Raw genomic sequence first — 12,009 nt, 5'->3', positions numbered from 1 at the left:
TCCTCAGAGTCCCTGGAGTGTGCCAGTCACTGGAGCTGTATGTGGTGGCAGCAAGTGGGGCCACTACCACCTAGCCCCATAGCGTAAAGCTCCCTGTGCTTCGATCTAAGTCCTGGACCACAGGTGGGGGCAGCGTGCAGCACCAGCTCCACCGAGCCCAGTGCAATGAAGCCAGTGGTGCAGAGTATACGGCTTGGATGGGGCGGAGTTAGCCCGGCTCCATAGTGTGGAGCTCCCTGCTGTTCCCCATGATATGCATATAGCAGTCAGTGGGGACAGGGTGCCAGCTCCATTGTGCCCGCTCCAAAGTGCAGGGCTCTTCCTACATGTGCATTAGCCTTGTGAAGTGGAGCCAGGTGGACCCTGTGCCCGGGGTCTGTGCTCCTGCTGCCCCACCCTGGGTCCCCATTGGCACCCTGGCCCCAGGGCACTGGTGCGGGCCCTGTGCTGCTGCTCAGCTGCTGTGTCGCTCCTGCCCATTGCTGCTGCCACTCCCTGACCACTGTCACTTCTCCCAGCACTGCTGCTGCCCTTCCCCTTTCCTTTTTGTGTGCGCACCCACTGCTGCTGCCTCCCACCCACTGCCGCCACTCCTCCCCACCCACCCATCACCACCACTCCCTGCCGCCTGCTGCTGCCACCACCAGTGCCACTTCTCCCCTCTGCCGCTACCCACCTACTAGCCCTGCAGATAGGGGAGAGGGTGGGAGCACAGTGTGTGCTGCCCCCATGGCAGTGAGTGGGGCTCGGCCCCATGCGAACACTGCAAGGGCAGTCTGGGGCCATGATGGATACAATGAATTAGTAGGCACCCACCCGTAGGCTGGATGAAACTGCCTTGCAGGATGGATGTGGCCTGCAGGCCGTATTTTGCCCACCCATGAATTAAAAGAACAAGACAGATGTGAAAGGAGTTTAAGCTATCGGGCTGAAGGTGGTTTTTATGTAATGAGCTTTCTACACAATTTCAAGAATCTGTATCCTAATGAATCTTCTAAAATGAAAGGCCAAGGTCATTATAACAAAAATAAAGGTATCACTGCTGAGATTGTGTTCTTCCTCATAGTTGTAATCATCTGGCTCCACAATAAATAAATTGCACCAATTTTTCAAGGGTTTTTTGAAAGGCTACTTAGTAAATGGAAATTAATTAAAAAGGCCACATGACATAGGGTTCACTAAACTTGGGTTGAGACCCAGGATAGCAATGACTGTTTAATGTTCACCAAACTGATCAATGTTCTATAGTGCCTTTAAGCATATTATTCTGTTTAATGACCATCATGTGGAGCAAAAAACCAAAAAATTTTCTTTAGGAACTGTGAAAAATGTACACTGAAGAGACTTAGTAGGCAAAGCTGACAGAAAACCAACTTTAAGTTAGATATGGGTTATGTCCCAAAAGATTTTCAAATAAGCAAAGAAGTTTCTGCACGGCATTTATGGTAACACATAAACACGTAATTGATGCTATGTATGCATGCGGCCCCTCATCTAACAAACAGCTGTACTGTTTTGCTGTAAATTCTCTTAAACTTAATCCCACACAGAAAAGGCATTTAAAATAATCTTCACTACTTTATGATACGACCATAGTAACAGTACAAAAGTCTCCATTCATGTTTGGAACAGGTGGGACAAACTGGTGTGTGTAGGTTCTCATCTGCATTTTTGTACAGACTGTGTAAGATTTTTTCCAAACTCACTACCCCATCCAGCACACCCACAAGCAAGCCCATCACAATATGATGCAGGGTTTGGAGCAGTCTAGAAAAGCCTGGGAAAACCCGAGGGAGATGCGTTCAGATTTTCAAATTAAAATTTTGTAGGGGGAGGAGGAGGAGGAAAAGGCAATTTAATCAGCAAATCAATCTGAAACAATTTACCACTGCCTAAGGCAGAACTATATGTTAACTTCACTATTTAAATTTGATTAATGTTTTGGTGAAAAAACCCTTTCCCAGCAGTTTATCAGTCTAACATATTGTTCTTAAGGTGACATATTCCAGATAGTCTTCTGAATCAACACAAATCCCAAAGGCTACTTGAATTAAACCTGGGCATACATATTTTATGATGATTTTAAACCCCTGTAATTCCATGGTTGTCCATAGGGTTGGGTGAAAAGTAAATTGCCATGGAATTTGGGCTCAAGTCTTTATCATTAGAAGAGTTTCCATCATGTATATTAATCACTTAGGGTGCCTATAGATGTGCCGGGAGGCTGCTCTGATGCACTGTATGTACAGTGCATTGGAGTAGGCTTGATTAATTGAGTAAAGCTAGCCACACTAATTCTACACCTGTTGAGTATACTATTTATTATGGTAAAGTACCACCTAGAGTACTGCTGCCAAGCTCTACTTCATTTGCTTTGCCTTGTCCACTGCTTCCTGCTTAAAACATATGTGCTGAAGTACTCGAGACAGACCATTCACCACTGAGCAGTTGGCCTACAAAAAGACTTGATTGAGTCTGCTGGAGTGTGGAACTACTATGCTCCAGCCAGCCTCCATGTTTCATGTATCAGTGTTCCTGCACTTCAAAATAGTGGCAGGGACACTTTAGTTAAAGTGCTCCACCCACCATATTGAAGCATGGGGACACAAGACACTGCGGTGTTTTAACTGGAGTGGATCTCAGAGCCGCTCTAATAAAAGGTCCCCTCGACTCCAGAGCACATGTAATAGCACCCCTAGTGTCCAGTTAATTGTACAGAAACTTACTTCACTAAATAATAAACAGAATTATTTTATCATAAATAAAACTGTAATATGAAAAATTCTGTTCTGTACCAATTATCCATGTACAGTAAAATCACTGTTATCTGGCATCCTTGGGGTAAGGGGATTGCCAGTTATGTAAAAGTTCTGGTTATCTGAAAACCTTAGGCAGGGGTTTTCAGACAATGCGGAGCAGGGGAGGGGGGTGGCGGCCACATGTGAAGCAGGCTGGGGGATGTGGTATGGCAACGGCCACCTGCAGAGCAGCAGCAGCACAGGGTGGTGGGTAGCAGTGGCAGCTGCACATGGAGTGGAGGGGTGTGGGGGGGGAAGTGGCGGCCACTGCATGCAGAGCTGTGACAGCACAGGGTGGTGGGTGGCAGCAGCAGCAGCTGCCACATGCAAGCTCCCCCCCCCATCTGGAAATTCCGGTTAATGGAATTTATTTCTAGTTAGTTAAATGCCAGATAGCAGAGATTTTACTGTACATGCTAATGTAAAATAATGCTTTTTTGTTCAGAAAGTCTCATTCTTATGGTTTTGTATACACTATACCAGCAAGATGTTTTATGTTAAGCTCCACCAAGATGAGCTGATTATAGTTCCTTGATTATCTGCCAGATGACAACTCCAAGTCATAGCGGCTTGTAAGGCACATAATAGAACATATGCCAGCTCCCTCTGTGGAGGAAGAAATGATGGCATAGAAACTAGCCACACTAATTCTACATCTGTTGAATATACTATTAATTATGGTAAAGTACCACCTAGAGTACTGCTGCCAATCTCCCCTTCATTTGCACTGCCTTGTCCACTGTTTCCTGCTCGAAACAGATGTGTTCAAGTACTTGAAACAGATCATACACTATTGAGTGGCTGGCCTGTAAAAGCGATATAAAATTTAGTATGACCAACAGGTGATGAAGATTCTTTGGCTGTTTTGAATTTCCTATGTTTTTTTAAAGGAACATCAATTTCATTTTTCCTACACATGTCTTATTGAGATAACTAAGATATCTTTATGATTATTATTACACTTTTACATGGAGTGCAATGTGTGGCTTGTGGACATTTGCTAGCACAGAGTCTCTATCTGGGTTCTGCTATATGCACCAATTACAAAGTCTACTGTATCTCCAAGTGTCCCCTTTGATCCTGTTTCTTTAAGTGGTCTGAATACAGAGAGGAATGCACTTACTGAACAATGACATCTTTAGCACAGCCAGTGTGGCTGCTATTGTCAAACATATAGTTCATTTTATTGCTTTTATTTTCACACTTTATTCTATCTTCAGCTTTAAATATGTTAACAAGCCCACTGACAGCAGATTCGTACCATATGAACAATACAGATGAGGGAGGTTTCCACATGTCTACTATGAATGCACAGTTTACACCAAGACTTTACTTAAAAATCTTTGCATAAAAACGTAAGTGTGCAATGCAGTGCCAAATATATAACAAATGAACACCACTTAAAGAACTGATTGATCCCCAGTGCTTTCTAAGTGATGTGAGACTAGGAATTGTATGTATTTCTAACTTTGATCTAGAGATGAATCATAAAAAAAACTGGCTTAGCCTTTGTAATTATTTCTTGTTCACACTTTATAAGGGGGAGGGGTTACAGGATGGGACACAGATTTTAAGACAAAAGAGCAGGCAGATCTAGACAGCTTGAAGCAAAGTAATGTTAGATTATTCCAAATCATAACGCTTGCTAAATGGAACCTGGCGCACAAGCCAATTTGCACTATGATCAGTAACTGACAGATCTATCATCAGCTGAAAATGTAGAAGTTAAGAGTCAACCAAGCAGAGTATAGAAACAAAGACTGGATTCAGTCTATACTACGTTAATTTCACCCTTGCTGCAATGTTAGCTATTAGTAGGAGTTTGAACTACCATGCCTTCTCTCAGCTTGGTAGGTTTCCCTACCAATTTTCTTAATGTTCCTTATCCTTGAATATCTAAAATCTTCACTTATTTACTGTTAGCAATGTCAGAAAGTACCTCTTCTATCTCACAGATGATTTCTTAGTTGGTACTGCCCAAGTAAGTCTCCAGAGCTGAAATTCTGCTAGACTACATGAAATACTGTGCAGGGGCTCAGGAAACATGGGGCAACATCAGTCTCAGAATACCAAATCAGCAGTAAATAGCAGAATCAGACCCAGGCCCTGGTGCTGTATGGTAAGGAGTGGTTCATTCCTCTGCCTTCCAGATTACCTTACTATAAATTCAAAATGGAGAAAGAGGAAGATCTCACTTTTCAACTTCAGAAGGGTTTATGGAATAAGAAACTCATTTGACACAGAAGATCATGGGATGGTAAGCCAGGTCATAGATGACTCCCAGACTTTGATAAGGGTATCTTTTCTATCTAGATATTACATGAAGCATGTTGTGCCCAGCACCTGGGAAAAGTATATGTGGTTATGCATTATACTCTTACCTGATGAGACCTCAGAAAGCTGGTTACTGATCTAAGACAGTACAAGCAACTTATTGTTTCCATCCACATAAAGCCAAAGGAGAGAAGCTGATTCTGTTTCTCAAAGTCAGAAGAGGGATAAGGTATTTTTTTCTTTACTTCATTGAAGACAAGTTTGGCAAGGTTATTCTGTGGAAGGAGACCCCATGCAAAAAACAGCTTCCCAGGTGAGTCTTATGGCAGGTGACATTTGATCTTCTCCTTGCTCCCAATACCAGATGTGAGTAAGAAGAATAAGGCTGATGAGCCATGAGCCTGAATAATTTTGGGATTTCGCTCCAATGACCAGGCAGAGTTGTTGTTGGGTCTCTCTTTTTGCTCATCACAACAACAGGGGCAATTAGTATGGAGGCAAGTGTGTTTTCTCTCCCTTTTGAAATAGAGCAGTGGCTGCTCATTACATTAGAACATCACTTAGACTAAACTGGGTGGCAAAATATTTCAGATATTCATGGTATTTGTGTGTCTTCACATCCAGTTCACTCTACCACCTTCTTTATGACTTCCTGCAAAACCAGACATTTCCTTGAGGGTTCTCAGTCCAAGTACTGACATGGCCTAACTCTGCTCAGGGTGAGAGAGCCGATCAGCTCATAGCAGTATAATGCAACAAACAGCAGGACTATTTACTTTTGTTGATTTAAATCATGAGAAAGTTACACCGTTATCAAATATGCCAACAGAAAGCGGCCTGTGGTTTGCAGCCTGCCTTCTTTATAAAACGATAACATATTTATGCATAAATATAGTTTGGCTGGCTGTTTAAAATCTGTTCCACTTTTTGCTTTCTCCTGGGTTTAGTGAGGAGACCCCTGACCCTAAGCAGCATTACTATGGCAAGATCTTGACAAGATAAAAAATCCCAAAGAAAACAGAAGCCCCAAACAACTTTATCTGAAGTGAGTGGAAGATTACAATTCTTCAACAGGATAGCCAAATACACATGCACACACACACTCTGGAGCTTCATATGGAAAGAGGCATAACTGGCTTCTATATAAATGGAAAGAAAGGCAATTCAAGATACAATCAGCTTTCCAATTAGGAATGCAGGAAGTGTTTAGTACAGCAGGTGGCTAGGGGGAGGGATGCACAAATAACGCTCTGAGCCCTGCAGCAGCTTATTTACAGCATAAGTACTCTAAGCTTGAAAACTTCAGAGGGAAATGAATAGTTAAAAAGACTCCTATATTCCAGCTCAAAACCTTCCTCACACTGGGCTCCTTTCTCCCAAATGATCCTACAACAGAACCAGTAAAGAGTTAAAGAACTATTTGTGGGAAAGCACATTCCCACTCAGTGGTCTTCAAGGGCTTGCTGCAGAAAGTGGTTTAAACTATTAATTTGATATTTTATCCATTTCACAGGGAAAGACTGGTGTCAGCAGTGATGATTTAATACAGTACATTGTGGTGCAAATTTACTGTCAAACTCAATATTCCCAGCTTTGGAAAACGCAGAAGAAAAAAACCCTGTAAAACGTACTAACAATACCAGTTTTGCTGGATTAGGTGAATAATGAATTACTGGCCTTTTGGCTATGCCATCCTCTTAACTCACTCAAACTGGGAATGATTTTTTCATGACAACCTCACAATTCCTCCCACTGACAGAAGAAATGATGAGGGGATGATTGCGACTTGCATACAAAATACTTGTTATACATATTTCTTTTAGCTGTGGCTGAATACTGTTTACACTGTACTAAACAATCTTATTATTTCAGGCATTCTAAATTCTAATGATACATTCTTGCTATCTCTAATCTCTCTCCTTTGTTTTGTTCAGACTAAGGCAAAATAATCAGATGAGTTTGAAAAAGTTATAGATAGGATCTATCAATAATACATATCATAACTGTTATGTCAGTACATAGGACTTTCTACCCCCAACCTTGGAGCACACTTGAAATGCAACTCCCCCATCCCTCACAACATACAAAGTATGTAAAAATATATTTCAATATATTATTCTATTTTAGAACATACATTTATAGTATATTAGTAGTTCATTCAGATACTGAAACGTTTATGCCAAATTTTGGATGCCCAAGTTTAGACGTCTTGGGTCTCATTTAAGGGCCACATATAGACAATTGTTTGTACAGATGTTCAGGATTTTTCTTATAGTGTAAAAATGACTGCTCCAGCAGAAAAATAATTTGGAAATAACCAGGGTTAAACTGCTCCCAGCAAACATCTATACATGTCTTTTAACAGAAGCCACAGCAGTCTTCCAGCATCCCTGGGTGCTTTGCTTCCACCCCTGCCACCCCCAGGGAGCAAGTGTGCTGCTCACTGGACTGCTGCTCCAGAGTAGAACATACTCTTTTCACAATCCAAAGTTGTGCTGTAGGTAGACACAGGTTGAGTTATCAACGGGCATCCTGGTTTTCTCTGTTTAATAATTGCAAATTCTCTGATTAAAACCCCCAAACTCTGCAATTAAAATGAAATGCCACTATACATATAGGTATCAATTGAACATGATGTTTTATTAATATATTTACAATTTTAAAGCAATTTGGAAGCCTACCAGTGCCTCAATCATTATAATAAAATAAATTCTAAGCAACTATAAATTTTGGTATTTGATTTTCATTTTTTTTTATCACGGAAAATCAGAGCTCACCCAGCCCCCTTCGCTTACCAGGATGCAGATCCAGGCCCCTCACTCCCAGGCCATGGCACCCCAGCCCTGCTGGTGCCCCTCACTCCACCAACAGCCCCTCACTCTCCATCCACAGCCTCTGATCCCCGCCTATCCCTACCAGAGGGGGTCCCTAGCTGCCAGAGCTACAGGGCCAGGGACCTGGGTCTGCAGCTCCCTGCCCCTCCACAGCAGCACCTGAGCCCCAGCTGCTGCCTGCAGGAGATGGTGGCAGCTGTGGCAGAGTGGAGTGTGGGCAGCAGCTCCAGCCCTTCCCAACTCCCTCCCTATGGGGGCCTCAATTGCCTCTTACCTGTGGGAACTGCTCTCCAGGCTGCCTGGTAGCCATGTGCATGCGTATGTGCACACATGGACAGGCAACCCCTGCCCGGCTGCCCTTCTTCCGTTCCCCCCAGCCCCTTGCAGGCTGGAACTCTGCCAGCCTGCAGAGAGCTCTTTGCAGAAGTAGAAAATCCACGTGTTTCTCCATTAAAATGAAAAATCTATGTTTTTGTCAAAGGGAAAAATCTACATTTTCCCATTTTTTGCAGGAAACAGAAAACCTGGATCCCTGCTGATCAGTTTGGGTCAGCCAGTCAGGGCTGCCCTGTGTACTCCTGCCATCAAGCACCAGGCAGACTTGGAAGTCTACACAGCACGCTGAGATCTGTTCACAAGGCCCCTCTGGCTGTGCAGCGTCAACACTGCAAGGTTTCTGCTTTTCCAGAGCTCTGCATTGAAATGTATGTTCAGGTAGCTCTGGGTAAGCTTTTTCACCAAGAGAAAAACTTGGAAGAATTCTCCCAGATTATCTGAACAAGAAGTACAAAGCACCCACAATTCAAACAGATTTGTTCGGGATGTGGTTGCTCAGATCTTCAAATCAATTTCAGGCAGTAGAATCTGATTTTCTAAATTAGAAGCTACTTTCAGAAAATCTGAAATGCTTTTGCTGAAGGATTCTTATGTCACTAACAGAGTGAAGAATGCAACTCATGACTCCTGATTCCTGGTACTGTGTTCTTGTCATCAGACCACAGTTATTTCAGTTGCTTAACACACTGATTTTGGGACCTGGAGCCTTTACATATGCCACTATGCTAGAATAATGTTCTCTTTTCATCTCTGCAACTAAACTAATTTTTCATTCAGTCAAAATTTTTCAATTTCAGTTGTTCTAGATTTAGTGGTATGCTTCAAGATGCTCTAAGGCAAATAGTTTAATTTCTATCTCTTGTTAAACAAGAGATGTCTTTCTTAACGAGACCCCCCAAGGCTATTCCTTGCTTTATTTCCCCTGTTCAGCCAACTTGGAGGGAAATCAAAGGACTGAATGGATCCAGCATGACAATGAGCTCACTGATAACTAGTTGTCCAGCCAGCTGTGCTCTCACATGCTGGTTTCACCTTGACCACATTTCCCTGACTTACTTCTGAGAATGTCATGTGAGAGTGTCAAAACACAGGCTAGAATAGTAGTAAAGCCAAGATGTATCACAGTTGTTACTCTGCCATGGAAATAAATTAGATTTATTTGAAACAGTTTGTTCTTGATAAATCCATGTTGCCTGTTACGTATCACTTCATTATTTTGCTGGTGCTTACAATTTGTCTGATTATCTGTTTCAGCCTCTTTCTGGGAATTCAAGCTGGTTAATTCTCTGGGTCCTCCTTTCTCCACTTTTAAAGAGAAGAACTATGTTTGCCTTTTCCAATCTTCTGGAACCTCACCCTTCCTCTGTGAATTCTGAAAGATAATTGCTAATGGTTCTGATTGCTTCAGCCAATTCTCTAAATCCTCTAGGGTAAAATTCATCAGGCCCAACTGATTTGGAAACATCTGATTATGTAAGTGGTCTCTAATCTGTTCTCTCCCTTTTCTAGCTTGTGTTTTACCCTTTTTCTACTGATATTGCATTAGTCATCATCTAATTACAGTTAGCCTTTTTAGTGAACTGCAGCAACAAAATGTTATAAAATGATTTGGTCTTCTCAACATCATTTATCATCAGCTTTCTCTCTCAAATAAGTAGTAGGGACCAGTGCTTCTCAGTCTTTCTTTTGCTCCTGTGTCTATAAGTACGTTAACACGCTTTAGTTAATGTGCATTAAATCTAGTACCTCCATTGTGAGGTACCAGGAAAATGTGCATTAGCTTATCTTAAATTCTTTTATGTGCACTAGCTAAATAACAGTTTTTGTAGTGATGCTTTACTGCTCATTAAAATAGGGTAATGTGCATTAAAGCACACGTGTAGACATGCCCCAATGTACTTAAATAGGGTAAAAGGAGGGTATATCACTTCTTCAGGGTAGTGATGAAGAAATTGTTGCATAAAAGGAGAGAAAGACTACCAAAGCTGAGAAAATCCAACGGAAGACTGAGTGAATACTAAATCCAAAGACAAACTCTTGTGTCAACAGGGCCAATGAACTCCTGATGAAAGGCAGTGTGAAGGTAGGACATAAAGAAGAAAGTATAGTCTATAGAGTCAAGGACCATCAGTTAAATCTAGGGAAGGAAATTTAGTGGACTGTCTTAATTATTCTTTGGAGAGTGAAACTGCTAACCATTAAAGTAGTGGCTGGAGGGCTAATCCTGAATCCATCATTTGTTGAGCAGATGACCAAAAGGAGAGGAAACTGAGGCAAACGTATAACAAAATATGAGAAAGCTAATAGACACTTCTACATGTAGAAAAACACTTATCCTTCTGATATTTTATTTGCTCACTTTGTGCAAGTAAAACCATAGTGGAAATCAGTGAAGAATCAGATCCCAAATTCTGAAAGCAGCTTTCATTATAAGCAGCAACATCTTTTACAAATAGGTCAATATTGTTTAGGTATCATTATACATCAGGGGGAAAAGCCCAATCCAATTTCTTAAGATAAATTAAAAACAAAACAAACAAAAATCCATCCAGTCAGAGCACTTTCTTTTTTATGTTCTATCCTGCATATATTCAAATTAGTTGCATCATTAGGATAAATGAATAAATTGGCAGCAACAAAAAAATGAGCAGGTGTTTCAGCTCCTTCCCCTTCCTCTCTTCATCTATAATGGCTAACAGCCTGTTTATACTATTTATAACAGTGTATAACAGTCTGTTAATGTTTCACAAATTCTTTACCAGAAGACAGAGAGTTACAGGGAAGAATCTACCTACAGAAAGCTTCTTTTAGGGCAGTACTCTTAACATGTGATTCACTGTGAGTCAGAAATATTATTCTGTAAGTGTCTAAGGAAATCATCTGTCTTACTCTCAGGGAGAAAGCATTGGATATTTCCCCACCTACACTTCAGGGCTGCTGAAAAAGAGAAGGGCCTTTGCAGAGGTTAAAAGCAGATTCTGGGCACTGAGCCAGTTTCCAACTGTGCCTTGCCCTGCTAAACTGTGTCTGGGTTTTGCTAGATGAGTATGCAGTATCTGTATAAAGGCTCTTGAAATATGTCTGCAGAGACAATTCTGTCTGCAAAGAACTTGGAAGCAGTAGAGGATGTGAAGCTTTTAAGCACTCTTTGTCCACTTCAGATTTCAACTGATGTGGATTTTAGATTTGAAACCTTATTCATTAGAATTTGTGAGCCTGTCTCTTGTCTGTTTGCGTTTTACTGATTCTATATTGTCACACATGTGTTCAGTGCTTCAGGAAATAGTAACAAAGACCAATCTTGGTCCTTACCTTTTAACAATAGGCTTGACAGATGAAGGTGAAATACAAACTTGCCATGTTAGAGAAGAGGAGAGAAAGACATATTAGAAGAGAATGATTGAACATTTAATTTATGCTTTTATATGTAGAGACCTACCTAATTCTGAGGAGCTGCCTCTGGATTTTGTGGTCTCAGCACGGTGTTGGGCACCATTTTTGAGGCAGAGCATGGCAGCCTCCTCCTCTCCCCCCCTGCCTCTGATTGGCCAGCTAGCCCTGGAAGCCTTGCATCTCCCCAGAGATTGACAGGTGGCCCCCTGCCAATCTCCAAGGAGGGCAAGACTTCTGGGGGCCCTTGGAAAATTAGATGAATGGGGGAGGGCCCTCCCGCCCCTCCCTGGAGGTTGACAGATAGCCGTCTCTCAATCTCCAGGGAGGGATAGGACTTCCGGGGCCCCTTGGCCAGAGGCACGGGGGGGGGGGGG

At 42.1% G+C, this 12,009-nt stretch overlaps 1 protein-coding gene across 4 annotated transcripts in view; it reads right to left on the bottom strand.

The window, feature by feature from the left end:
- The window catches only part of FAM110B (family with sequence similarity 110 member B), a 184,638-nt gene that overhangs the window by 34,383 nt on the left and 138,246 nt on the right, over positions 1-12,009 (bottom strand). Inside the window, exon 1 of one of the 4 annotated variants that reach the window (XM_019527665.1) lies at positions 1,707-1,731. The exons of the other annotated variants lie outside the window; for them this stretch is intronic. The gene's annotated coding sequence lies outside the window, so the exon portion shown is untranslated. Of the gene's footprint in view, positions 1-1,706; positions 1,732-12,009 lie in introns of those variants that run through there. 4 annotated transcript variants of the gene reach the window in all.

This window comes from Gavialis gangeticus, unplaced genomic scaffold (genome assembly GCF_001723915.1).
Source record: "Gavialis gangeticus isolate Ggan-Ray unplaced genomic scaffold, GavGan_comp1, whole genome shotgun sequence".
NCBI lineage: Eukaryota > Metazoa > Chordata > Crocodylia > Gavialidae > Gavialis > Gavialis gangeticus.
The sequence above is the reverse complement of the archived record's forward strand: the minus strand, read 5'-3'. Positions and strand labels throughout refer to the sequence as shown.